Source organism: Mustela erminea, chromosome 4 (assembly GCF_009829155.1).
Source record: "Mustela erminea isolate mMusErm1 chromosome 4, mMusErm1.Pri, whole genome shotgun sequence".
NCBI lineage: Eukaryota > Metazoa > Chordata > Mammalia > Carnivora > Mustelidae > Mustela > Mustela erminea.
The window spans coordinates 20,183,315-20,195,719 of NC_045617.1; the positions used below are offsets into that span (position 1 = coordinate 20,183,315).

Consider the following 12,405-nt stretch of genomic DNA (forward strand, 5'->3'; position numbering starts at 1 on the left):
AGTCCCAGGATGGAGCCCTGCATCAGGCTCCCTGCTCAGTGGGGACTGTGCTGCTCCCTCTCCCTCTGCCCCTCACCCCACTCACCCCCCCCAGCTGTCTATAAATAAATACATTTTTTTAAGAAACTTATTTTTAGGGCACCTGGGTGGCTCAGTTGGTTAAGCAACTGCCTTTGGCTCAGGTCATGATCCTGGAGTCCCAGGATGGAATCCCACATCAGGCTCCCTGCTCAACAGGGAGTCTGCTTCTTCCTCTGACCCTCCCCCTTCTCCTGCTCTCTCTCTCTCTCTCTCTCATTCTCTCTCTCGAATAAATAAATAAAAACTTAAAAAAAAACTTTTTTTAAAATAAATACAATTTTAAAAACATTTTTCAAAAAAGAGAAAGTCTTCCTATCCCAATGGCATAGGGAGTTCATTGCATGGAACACAGCCTTGTAGACATGCCAAACTAAAAGGCTTCTGTGCTCTGGGAGAGCAGCTCCATATTCATATTGCCTTGTGAAGATATCACTATCCATGGCAACTTTCAATAATTCACCAACAGAAAATATATAAATGCAATGAAAGGGGCTTTTCTGTTTACCAGTATTTGTTGTTGTTGTTGTTTTGACATCATTTAGGAGAATATATGTTAATATTGATTTTCCCAACAAAACAGTTGATTGGTAGTTAAAAGTAAGTTTACTGTCAATCGTCATCATCATCAAAGTAATAAAAAAAAAAAAGAGGGTTTTATTACATAGACATGGTTGATTAATCATTGGCCACATGATTGAACTCAATTTCTAACCTCCCTTTCCCCACTGCTGTTGGGCTGGATCAAAGTTCCAACCTTCTAATTAGGTGGTTGTTCTTTCCAGTAAACAGTGTGTTCCTAAAGCTATCTAGGACCCCACCTTGACTCACCTCAGTAGCACAACGAAGACACTACTGTCACTTAGGAAACTCCAAGGGTCTTTGAAGCTCCCTGCCAGGAACTGAGAACAAAGACCATACACATTGTTTATTATACCACAAAACTTGCAAGAAATGTAAAGAACGCCAGTGGAAAAAGAGCATAGTAAGCAAGGGAGAATGGTGCGAAATGGTAGGGCCAAACTTTGCTGCACGCTAGAATAATGTGGGTATCTTTAAAAAATAATGTCTGTCTGCTACCCTCAGACAGTCTAATGTAAATGGAAAAATGCAAAAAAAAAAAAACAGGGCATCAGGATTTCTTAAAGCACACCATGTAAATCTAACGTACAAAATATTTGGAAACCACTGATATTAATTAAGGTTGAAAGACAAGAAATTAATCAGACAAAACCCTTAAGGGCAGGTAAGTACTTTAAATTTTCTTCTAAGTCCAATGGGAAGCTGCTGAAAGAATTTTGTGTATGTGCGTTCTTTCATTTCAGAGATAATCTCAATCATGGAAACCAAAGTCTTAAGAAGGGAGTAATAAAACTATTTTTATAATAGCTATATGATACACCATGAAGTATAGTGAAATAGAAGTATGGAAGAATGAAGACCAATTAGAATCAGATTCTAATGCTAGAGTAGGCAGTTAGGTTCTAACAAGATACCTGGAGGTCAGGAAGAAGGAAGTCATGGTCAGCTAGGCAAGGTCCAAGGTCTGTCCCAGCAGCACTCCACAAGAAGCCCAATCAAACCAGACAGGCCCAAGATCTCAAGTGCCATGACAGGAAACTGCTGACTGAATTAGGAAGAAAAAGGGAAAACCTCTGCTTATTGCTCCAAGTAGTGAATATTCCCCCTGCTAGTTAAGAACTGCAGATAAAAGATAGTAACCCAAACCTCAGAGATACACCTCCCTCTCTCTCTCTCCCTCTCTCTGTCTCTTTTTCTTTCTTTTGCTAGCCTCCATCATATCTTGAGTGTACTTTTTGCTTTAATAAACTTTCCCACTTGTGTTACTCTTCCACTGTGCTGTGCGTCTGTCCTGAATTCTTTCTTAAAACAACCAAGAATGTTCAGCAATTCTTTTGGGTTAGGCTGGGTCAAGGTCCCAGGACCTGGGGTTACCCCATTCACCCAGTGACTCTATGAGGACAAATCAGAAGACTTGATTTATATTTCTTTTTTTTTTTTAAGATTTTATTTGTTTATTTGACAGAGAAAGATCACAAGTAGGCAGAGAGGCAGGCAGAGAGAGGGAGGGGGATACAGGCTCCCCGCTGAGCAGAGAGCCCAATGCGGGGCTTGATCCCAGGACCCTAAGATCATGATCTGAGCTGAAGGCAGAGGCTTAACCCACTGAGCCACCCAGGTGCCCAAGACTTGATTTATATTTCTTGAAGCCTGGGTGATACAAGACTGGTGTCTGCACCAGCCCTGAGTAATTTAAAAGCCTAGAAGTGGGTAAGGCGGACAGTGGTAACTGAGAAGATGGCTTCATTGAGGGAACCTTTTCTATCGACAAGTTCAATGTGTGTGTTTTCCCTTTGAACTGGGAAGACGTGACCTTGTGTCTAAAAGTGACTTTGTCCAGGAAGTGTGGTAGAGACCCAGGCATAGGTGGATAACAAGGAGTTTTAAATAGTCAGTGAGAAAATGTCAAAGAACTACCAATGAGCAATCTGCTGTAATGGGAGAACTTCCAAAGAACCCATGCAGCCCACAGTAGAAGAATCCATTGTAAAACACTAACCAAGCCAGAAAGTATTACACCAGCTCACAGCAGTACCAGAAAAGAAACACCTTTACTGTCCCTTACTTTCCCTTCTCTTCTCCCTTCCATTTGGGGGGAACAATGTCATCTTTGCTTTGATGTGTGGGGTAGAGAAGCAGGAACAGAAATACGAGGCAATAAAAAAGAAAAGAATTCTACATTTCCTATTCCCAGCAGGTGTGAGCTGAGAGAGAGGTAGGGCACCCAGCACTAGAACTCACCAACATCCCTCTATTCCCTTTTTCAGGAAAGAGAAGACACATTTTCCAGCCCCTTTCAATTACATGGGGCCTGTGACTATAAATAACTGAAATTGGACTGAAAATGCCATGTGTCACTTTCAAACTGCAACAATAAGAACCCTCTGTGTGACTCTGTTATTCCCGCTTTCCCAGCAGCAAGGAGGTCCCTACTCAACATGGCACCATCCCAAGAGAGACAGCTTTGATTACTGAGTTATTACAGAGGAGTTACTGCTTTGGTACTAGAAGGACTTAGGATAAACAAAGAAAAAACAAACAAAAATCCAGAACTTGTGTTGGGTCTGTCTGTTACCACAGCACAACTTGATCTGTCCTAATTAATACAAGGATAGAAGATTTAACCTAGAACAAAATTTGGAGTCTGTATTACTACTTGAGACTGAACATACTAATTATTGATCTAAAAACCATTTTCAGGGTCAAAGAGCCTACAAGGCTTTTATTATCTAATAGCTTCTTTGAGATTTCAGCCAAGGGCAGGGAGACAAAGAGCCACATGGACATTTGCAAGGTTTTGGGGAAGGAAAAATTACATTGCTTTATTGTTTCAGCCTCAAAACTTATACTTCTATTGTGCTGATTATGGAAGGTTTCTGGAAATTCTCACTAACCTAGGTCAACCTATTTAAGAGATTACTTCATGTAACAAGGAAAATAACAGTATATAGATTTTTTAAAACTTCCTCTGAGCTTCCTCTGAGTGTAGGTATAGATAGCGTTAAGTCGCAAAGGATTGAAAAGGAATGCCATCCCCCAGGAGTTACAATTTTATGTTTCTGGAAGATTTTTATAACTTGAATAGACTGTCACACCATCAACTACTTGAAAAGACAGCCTTCGTTGTCTTAGATTACTGTTGGTTATCTCTGCCACAGCAGCGGGGATGGAGAGACATCATTGCCTCAGAAATACAGCTATACTGCTTAGATATCCATAGGCATTGTTTGACTACTGTAGATTGCAAAAACAGCCACATTGCTCTGCTTTTTTTCTCTGTGCTGCCAAGACTCAGGTCTAGTCTTTTGCCTTGATTTAACCAACAGACTGAGTTGAAGGAAGGAGCACAGTTCAAGTTCTGAGCTTGGGACTGATCTGGCTTCTTGCAACCCTGGAGTTGTCATCAGTCAGTCCAGGCTAGCGTGACAGAGGGTGAGAGATAGGCAGCCCAGTCACTTTTGTTGCCCCAGCTGATGACTAGCCACCCTCCTGAGAGAGATCTGCCCAGCAGACATTCGGGTGGCTGCCAACACATGGGGATCCCAGCTTAGACTGGAAGAACTAGAAGAATAGAAAGTCCCAGCTGTGATCTCCACGCTGACCCATAAGACTGCAAACAAAATGAACGGATGTTTTAATTCATTAACTTTTGGATGATTCTTTAAATGACAAAAGCTGGTTGAAAAAACAAGGATGAGATAAATACTGTTCGTAAGGAACTCTGCTAATTGTTTACGAATGGCAACAGAAAGGAAAGGCTAAGTGTCATAAATGCTACATTTAGGGAGAGAGGGTTAGATTTTATAGCTACTCATTTTTAGGTCTTGTATTAGTAATTTGTGCTGTCTTAACAAAATTCCATAGACTGGGTGGCTTCAACAGAATTTTATTTTCTCACAGTTCTGAAGGCTGGGAAGTCCAAAGTCAAGGTGCTAGCTGATTGGTTCCTGGTGAGAACTTTTCCTAGCTTGCAGAAGATTGCCTTTTCTTTGTGTCCTCACATGACAGTGTCTCCCCTTCTTAGAAGGGCATAAGCTGTATAGGATGAGTGTCTCAGCCTCATGACCTAATTCAACTTTTATCACCTCTTCATGGGCTGTGTCTCCAGATACAGTCACATTGGGGGATATGGCTTCAGTGTGTGAATTTGAGGGGAACAGAAACTTTCAGTCCATAATAGCTCGAAAAACACTATCATTGTTGACATTCCTAGAGTAAAAAACCACTTCGTTATTATAGGATTGAACGTCAGTAGTCCTTCCCCCGTCTTCCCCACTAAATGATTTTCCATAACACACATTTTCTTAGGAATGCAACTTTTACATTATTACACTGAACAGATTATACAAATAAGTCTTTCTAAAATTTTTTGCTATACAATCCGGCATTTTATGAAATGAAAGGATTACATTGGAAGAAATAACTTGCGCTTTAGCAGCTTTTTGGAAGTCGAGGTAGCCTTTAAAACAAATCGCATTTGATGAAGCAAAATAGAAAAATAATTCTCAAAGGCGCACATACACATTCTGGCAGTTTCATTATCTCCCGTTCTTCTCCCACATTTTTATTTTTATATTTAGAAATAAATGGTCAACTTGTAATATTATTTGAATAACAAAATAGAAACAGTTACATTGAGTAAATGGCAAAGAATGTTTAAAATCTATCAGGTATTCCTATACTAAAAGTTTACTATAATGCATATAAAAAGGCCTTTATGCAAATTTTCTATTTCTTATTGTGCAATGCTGAGCAAATATTGTTGCTTGCTGCTATGTCGTTTTCCACTTGGAGTGTTTATATTTTCTTAATAAAAGAATGCTTAAGTATTTAGCATAATATTTACATATTAAAATATCAAAGAATGACATATTCAGTTCTATGAATATTATTAGTGGTCTACTATTATGTGTTTTCATATTTTATACTCCAACTGCAGTCAATGGATATAGATCATTTGCTACCTGACATCATGAAGATATTTTCCTGTGTTGATAATTTCGTCTTTCGCATTTAGGTCTTTAATCCACCCAGACTTGATTTTATGTGTGCATAAAGTAGCATTTTGATTTGTTGTTCATACGGATACATTTGATCTGAACAGTATTTATGGAAGACATTGTGCATCCTCCACTAACCTTCCATGCCATCTTGGTCACATATATGCCTGGATACCTATATCTGCTTTTAGGCTGTCCATTTTATTTCATTAGTCTATCTCTGCACCCATACCACATTACCTTAATTATTATAGATCCGTAATAAATCTTAATATCTAATAAAGCAAGCCTTAGCTCTGATTTTTCTATTTCAAGACTGTCTTGATTTATGTACCCTCTTGAATTGACATATAAATTTTAGAATCAGCTTATTAATTTCTATGGAAAGAAAATGCTATGATTTTGACTAGACTCTTTTAGAGGTAAAATCAATTAATATAATTTATTTTTTAATTCATTTAGGTATTGTTTAATATCTTTCAATAAATTTTAAAATATCTCTCAGAGTTCTTGAGCATATTCTGTCAGATATGTTTTTATGTAACTTTTATGTTTGGTGTTATAAATATTATCTTCAAACCTTTTTGTTTGTATTTTTACTATTTATTACTGTTATTTGAGAACACTATTTTACTATGCAGATTTTTATTTAGCAACTTTTTCTTACTCTTCTACTAATTTGAATGATTATTTGCAAGTGTTTTTGTTATTCCTTATGCATAGTTATATGATTTGAAAATTAATTTTTATTTCTTTATTCTTTCCAATCATTACACACTTACTTCTTTTTCTTGTCATACTGCACTAGTTAGAAAAACTGGTAAAAAATTAAATAATAGAGGTATTGCTTGGAATCTAAGTCTTCTTCCTGAATTCAGAAACAAAGCTTCTCGATATGTTGTTCTCACTGTGTATAAAGTTCACTGTTGATTTTCAGTCACATTAAGGAAATTCCCTTCTGTTTCTAATTTGTCAAGAACATCAACATCAATGCACATTGTATTTTAATAAGTGCTGTGTGGGCAATTGTTGAGGTATTTTATGTTCTTTAATTTTACAATATGACAAATTATATTAACATTTCCATATTAATACTTTATCTTCCAGAAGTAAAAGCAACTTTGTCACATGGATTATACCATTTATACTTTTTGTATGTTCTAAATTCTTTTTGCTAACAAATTACTTATGATTTTTGCATCATGTTTCTTAAATAAATTTTGCTCATGTTTTTCTTTCTTTACTATCTTTGTTGCATTTTGGCACTAAAATTACACTAGCCTCATAAATAAGCTTTTAGTGCCCTAAAAACGTATGAGGAAGTTTGCAAAAATTTACTTGAACACTGGTTTAAACTTGTTGATAGAGACTCTGTGCTTGGAATTTTCTTAGTGGAAAGATTTTTGACTACTGATTCACTCTTCTAGTAAGTAAAGGACCACTCAGACCTTCCAATTCTTCTTTGGGTAAATTTGTATATATTTTTTTTTTCTTGAAATTTGTCAATGTAGTAGAAACATTTTAATTTATAGCATGAGGTTTTCATAAAACTTTCATAAATATTAAAAATCCCAGAAATACCCAAATGAATTATAACTTATGTCCACTCAAAAACCTACACCTGACTGTTTATAACAGTTTTATTCATAATTGCTAAAACCTGGAAGCAAGTAAGATGTCCGTCGATAGGGGAATGGATAAGGAAACTGTGGTATATCCATACAGTGGAATATTTCTCACCAATAAAAATAAAGGAGCAATCAAGCCATGAGAAGACATTGAGAAAACTTAAATGCATATTGGTAAGTGAAAGGATTCAATCTGAGAAGGCTACATACCATGTAATTCCCACTATAGGACATTCTGGAACAGAGGAAACTATGAAGGTTATAAAAAAAAAATCAGTGGTTGCCAGAAGTTGGGAGAGGTGGAGGGAGGGATGAATAGACAGAGCACAGGGAATTTTTGGAGCAGTGAAATTATTCTGTATGATACTGTAATGTGTACATATAATACACTTATACATTTGTCAAACCTCATAGAATACACAGCACAAAGAGTGAACTCTAATATAAATTATGAATTTCAGTTAATAATAATGTATCAATATGGGCTCATCAATTGTAACAAATGTTCACACTAATGTAAGATTAATAGCAAGGAAAACTACACTCAGAGGAGAGAATGAGTATATGGGAATTCTCCATATTTTCTGTAAACTGAAACTGCTAAAAAATAGTCTATTAAATTAAAAAATTAATAAATAAGTGTTGTATTAACTTACTTGTCATATGACAAGTAAGTAATTTACTTGTCATATGATGTTTCCTAGTTTCTTTTATAATTGCATCAACCTTTAACCATATTTTTCCATTACTATATTACATTTTTATAATGATGGAATCCACAGCTGTCTAAATCCCGGACCTAGTTTCTTCTTTTACAAACTCTTTATGTACCATTAAAACACTACATTTTTCCTAATTGACTTATTTTACAGGTTATTACTTTGAGAAACAGTTTTAAGGAATGCTCTCATTAATGTTGGTTTCCTTTCTGAATAGCCTTTTTTTTTTTAATTAGAGCTTTATTATTGTTGGCAAATTGTGATTTTTTTCAAGATCAATAAGATTTGCTCAACACCAGCTGCATCAACTCAGGTAATTCTTACCTTACCTCAATGTACACTTGCCTAAAATGGTCAATTTAATAAATTTATTTATTTATATTAACACTATGGTCACATAAATCCAACAGAGTAGATATTCTACAACTTTAGACAAGTTCCATAACCCTGACTTATTGGTATTTTCCCCTTGATCATGGAAAACAGAAAAGAACCAACTTAGACAATTTTAAAAAAGTATATGTCTCAGGACGCTCTGACTGTCCTATGTTCTCTTTCCTTTTGAATGCAACTCACCTGCGCAAAGAGGAAAGCTTTTTATATAGCCTTGTGGTTGCCCAAGAGAATCTGGTTGTGTTTTACTTGAGATGTTAGGTTAATATGATTTTCTTAAACTTCATAACTCAATCCACCTTTTTTATTTGGAGCAGAAATTTTTCCCTTGAATTACAAATGATCTAGGTCAATTCTTTAGCATTGACTTAAGCAAAAAGTTGGAAATATCAGGCTGACTTTATCATATTCTCTGTAATTAAGCAGAGAATTTGTTTTCTGATATTAGTTATTTTTTCCCTAGTATTTGATTAGTATTTTCTTCTTTTGCTTATTCAATTTGTGGGAACTATAGGCATGAAAAGCATAGGGAAAAAAACTCTTACTGCATAAATTTTGAGGTTTAGTTTAGAATTGCACACTCTTTTATTTAGGATAAACTTGAAACTAATTAAATTATTTCTACTTCAAATTCCAAAATATCAAGAGCTATAATACTAACAGGAAGAAATGATGAAAATAGTCTTTTCTTCTTTTCTTGGGAATGTGCCCCTGTTTTGGAATTCATTGTACTTTTTTCACTTACGGATCTTGGGCACAAAATATCTACTATTTAGATATTTGCTAATAAAATTCATTGTCAAAGTCTGGAGCAGACATTTTTTTAACTTTCTCAAAAAAAAAAAAAAAAACCTCATAATCCTATATTTACTTTTTTAAAATGTCCTCTGGAATTCAAGAAAATTCTATAAACAAAAAAAATCTAAAAATCAGATGTCTACACTAGGTCAGTTGCTTAGAAAACAGTTGTAGTATTACCATAATTGAACCTGTCCTGTCTAAAAGGAGGAGAACCCAGACCAAGTAGCTTAATAGTACTGATCACTAGTTATAATGGAAGAGGAAGACCTACAAAGACAATCAGAGAATGGTGAGGACACCCAAGGTTTCAATCAATACCCAGAAATTAGTGTCAGTCAAAAGTTATTCTAGAGTTGGGGAGACAAAGGAGGCAATGATGCTGCAAAAGCTTGAGCATACAGAACGTACGGACAGGAGCTGGAATCGTAGAGGAACAGCCACTTGTGGAAGCAAGGCCCAGTTGGGAACTGGGATCATGGCAAGGTTTGGCTCAATAAAAATTATGGCCACAGAGAGAAGGTCTGCTAGAAAGAGAAGGAATTATGGGGACTCTGTCTCTACAAAAAATATATCCCAAAGCCAAGAAAGAAGGCAACAAAGGAACCTGGTTTCTCTCCCATTGTCCTCCATTTTTTTTTATTTTTTTATTTTATTTTGTCTCCCTTTAGCTGTATCTATCCAGAAAACAATTGGCAAAGGAGGGTGTGGAAAATCAAGTTTGTGAGAATCAGGACCCTGAGACTGAACAGAAGAGTAAAAAAATTAATCTTTTCTCAGAGTGAAGTAGTCATGATTTGGGGAAATTTGGCAGAAAATCTAGAAATAAGGACTAGGAAAAAAATAAGAAATATAGGGTTGGAAAATTCTATAATGACTATCAGTAATATTATAACAGATGGAAATATTTTCATGATTAGTGTTTATATTAAGTTTTACGGCAAAGAACAAAAGTTTCAGATACGTTTTTTAAAAATATCCATGAGTGCTTGAATCAGTAGAAAATCTTACTTCATAAAGTTCTTGACAAATACCTTCTAACACTTATTGAACGTAGATGATGGGCCATTCACAGGGCTATCCATGCTCTTTTTTATTTAATCCTCACAAAAACTCTAGGAAGTAGATACAATTGTCATTTTGCAGATGAAGGGAGGACTAATTCTGTGAAGTCACAGTGGTAGAAGTGGGAGAATACCTATTCAAAGCCTTGTTTCCTGATCTCTAAGCTCTGTCCAGATCACCATGTAATTCTGTCCCAGTCAGTGGCAGTCTGATGAGGCTTCATTATGTGTTATTCATAATCACCTTTCTGAGCAGATGGCTCTCTCCCACTTCACAAAGCTGGCTCACAATAAGGATGGTTAAAATTAAATAGATGCTTTATAACCAACCCACACACAAAAGATGAAATCATTCCTGCTTACAGGACCGATGATCTTCTAAAGGCTATATGTACATTTTTATCTCCTTAATCATCTGTAAATACATCTAGAAGATGGCTAAGGGGGTAGGTAGATTGAAACAGAAAAGGAAAGCATTCATCTACAGGCAGAGGCATCTCTTCATCCAAAGCAGCCTCCCAACTTCCTCAGCCTCCAGAACCTTGCTGGGTTTGCCTTGCCAGTCCAGAAATGGAAAAGCATTTGGTGGTCAGTATTTACACACATTGCTACCTTTCCCTGGTAAAAGGAGGCTTATCTGACCATGGCCACATCCTGCACATTGGACACTACCAGTCAATGATGGAGCTTTCAGCAAGATGTAGAAGAGATGAAGAATTATAAGACTCCACTAAGACAGTTTTGCAAAAGTCAAGGGAAATGGAATGTTCAATTTTAGAGATATTGTAAGATCTGTCACCTCCAGCTACAGGTCATCTTTGTGCCACCCAGCCATTGCTCTGTTGATGACATTAAAGAAGTCTTTGTTATCCAGGCACAGGAACAACAGATAGAGCTAGCTGTTGGAAATCCAGAGCACTCTGGCATCAAGCCTATTGCACAGCCAGGAGCAATGTATTTTTATGTTGAAATTGACAGAGGAAAGAAACTTTCCCACAAAATTAAAAAAAAAAAAATTCCCTTGCAGTTAAAAAAGGGGGTCCTGGCCAGTGAAGCCATTCTTAATATTCCAGACTGTCTGACTGGTGGCAGTGCCACATGAGCAAGGAAGAGGCAACCCTGGCTCACAACATCTGGAGAAACTTTGAGCTCTTTGACTTCATTCTTGATGACTGAGCAAAGAGAAAGGTGCTTTGTGAACTTCACAAGAAGTAGTAGCAACCTGTTCATAAAGAAATTAGTCTCTCAAGGACTCCTGTGGAAACACCTGCAGCAAAGATTCCCAATATTGAAATGTTTTCTGGAAAAAATCACCTTCTAGGATGAACATCTTATGTTAAAAGCCTGTCTGTCATCCAGCTCCAAGTACAGATTGTGTTTACCTACATTTTCAAAAAAGCATTTAAATTATCAAATAAAATCCAAATGTTTTTCCATGAAAAAAAAATAAATGAATCATGGGTAGGGTCAACAGAAATTCTGTTTTTTTTGCTTTAACCCAAAGCAAAAAAATAATACCTAATTAGATAAGTACTTGGTTCGTTGATTATTTATTTATTTTTTATTTATTATTTATTACTAATGCACTGTTTAGTGTGTGTGTGTGTGTGTGTGTGTGTGTGTGTGTGTGTGTTGTAGGGAAAGGTACAACACGCTATTACAAAACTCTTTCTCAAAACTGCATAAGCCAATGACATTCTAGAACCTTATTTTTAACAGGTATCAGTACTCAAAATAATAATATATATCAGCATATATGTATATATTAATCAAATCTAATCCTTATATATTCCTTTATAATACTAGCCATTTCTTAGAGAAATACATCTCAAAAAAAAGAAGAAAAAAATAAAGAGAGAAGCATCCATTCGGCATCAAGAAAATACATTAGGGCCAGCATGATATTGGGTAAAGGGCATTTGTCAAGGATTCAGGTGTCCCAACTATGCTTCTCCTTTACTCTGTAACCTTGGACATGTTACTTAGCCTCCTTTCTTTGCAGTCATTTCTCCATAGAAAGAGGCAACGACTTCCTGCTTTTCACCCTCAAACACATGTGAGGTAGGAAAATGTAAAATGAGATGACTGATGTAAATATACTTTGCAAACTAAAATGATATACAAATTCAAGTTGTAAAAATTC

At 36.1% G+C, this 12,405-nt stretch overlaps 1 pseudogene; it reads left to right on the forward strand.

Annotated features, from left to right (window-relative positions):
* The window catches only part of LOC116589298, a 53,130-nt pseudogene extending 41,692 nt beyond the window's left edge, over positions 1-11,438 (forward strand).
* Positions 11,439-12,405: the final 967 nt, after the last annotated feature.